Raw genomic sequence first — 1,746 nt, 5'->3', positions numbered from 1 at the left:
ATAAAATAGCACCAGAAATTTGAGTCGGTAAAAGCAAAATTGCGTTTTAAAAGTTTATTTAAACCGCTACGGGAAAATAGATTTTTATGTACTTTTCCAGTCGATCACTTCTTTTCCACAGTGAAATTGGCGGCTTTCACAAATTCAAATATTCTGCCAGGTTGACAGGTTCAACCAATGATTTTTTGTATTTTGTGCTTCGAGGTTCTCTGATTGAACCATTCCTGAGGACTAATGACCGTGTGGCCTAATGGATAAGGCGTCTGACTTCGGTATATTCGATGATGTTATCAGAAGATTGCAGGTTCGAGTCCTGCCACCGTCATTTTGACCCAAAGGGATTCTGCAGGGCTTTGGGGATCAAGTCAGGGACTGAACAGATTGGAAACCCGACATGGACTTGATGGGGCGAATGGCCTCCTCATGTGCTGTCACTGACTTCATGAGAAGAGGGTGACCAATCAGAAGTGGGCTGGGGTTCCAGCGGGCTCAAACTGCAGGAATTCCAGGTCCCTGAATGACTGAGCTGAAACTGATCAGTTTCACTGCAGGAAACACCGTCTCGGGAGAAATAACATCACAAATAATTCCATTTGACTAATTATTCAATTATAAAACAATGGGCAGATGTGAAGGTGTGATGTTACTTTTCACTGTGAGGGGAGAATCCACCATCTGTGTAAATCAGCAACTTTATAACATCGTCTGTACGTTTGGAAAAGAAACGATGAAAACTCTCCCCATAACCCTGGTGCGGTGGAAAGGCTCAATTCAGAGATTGGACTATAACGAGAGCACAACATAAATCATTAACTGATATTTCCGGCATAAAACACACCCCAGCTCCCGTTCCCATGTCACTGCTGTCCCTATCAGGCGGTGGCTGACTCTGAAAAGAGACTTTGTTTTGTGTTTCTGCAGGAAAACCACAAAGATCCTCCCAGGCAGTGAAACTCATCTTCCCAGAATCTCCATACCAGATTGAAACAGAAAACACAAAGACAGTGAGAAAGTTCCAGAGAGTTACTGAGCATTAAAACCAATGAAATAAACCAATTCTAGAGAGATGTTGGTGCAGCTTTTTCAGAGAGATTGTGGGTGGCTCTTAAAAGAGCCGTTGTGTTTCGAGTGTTTTCACTACACGGTGGAGTTTTACTTGGAGTTGATGTACTTGGTCACTCACTTTGTCCCTTCTCACATTCCGAGCGCTTTGTTGGGTGGAAATGTTTCTTCAGGCAGTTTCAACAGCTCAGAGCCGACATTGAGTCAGAAACCAGAAATGGGAGTACGGGACACAGACAAGGAATTGAGACTGAACCTTTCTAAATCTCACTGGTAATAGGCCTCAGCTAGAGCATTGTGTCTAATTCCATGATCCACACTTTAGCAGGAATGGCAAGGCCTTAGAGAGGGTGCAGAGGAGATTTACTAGAATGTATCAGAGATGCAGGAATTCAGCTAATGTGGAAAGAATAGGGGTCTGGGGTGTGTGAAGCTGGGGTCCCTCTTCTTAGAGAAGAGATGTTAATGGGGCAGTTAATAGTTGTGTTCAACATTGTGAAGAGTTTTTATAAGAAGAAAGAAGTTTTACTACAATTAGGCAGAGCCTTGGTGAGATCACACCTGGAGCACTGTGTACAGTTTTGGTTCCCCTTATCTAAGGAAGGATATACTTGCCTTAAAGGAAGTGTATCAAAGTGTCACTCGATTGCTTCCTGGGATGAGGGGATTGTCCTATGAGAAGAG

At 43.4% G+C, this 1,746-nt stretch overlaps 1 non-coding gene across 1 annotated transcript; it reads left to right on the top strand.

Moving 5' to 3' along the window:
* The first annotated feature begins 236 nt into the window (after positions 1 to 236).
* trnar-ucg (transfer RNA arginine (anticodon UCG)) lies at positions 237 to 325 on the top strand. Its single transcript is given in 2 exon segments — positions 237 to 273; positions 290 to 325. It is a non-coding gene; the product is annotated as a tRNA-Arg (tRNA).
* The last annotated feature ends 1,421 nt before the right edge of the window (positions 326 to 1,746 follow it).

This window comes from Heterodontus francisci, unplaced genomic scaffold, assembly GCF_036365525.1.
Source record: "Heterodontus francisci isolate sHetFra1 unplaced genomic scaffold, sHetFra1.hap1 HAP1_SCAFFOLD_59, whole genome shotgun sequence".
NCBI lineage: Eukaryota > Metazoa > Chordata > Chondrichthyes > Heterodontiformes > Heterodontidae > Heterodontus > Heterodontus francisci.
The sequence above is the reverse complement of the archived record's forward strand: the minus strand, read 5'-3'. Positions and strand labels throughout refer to the sequence as shown.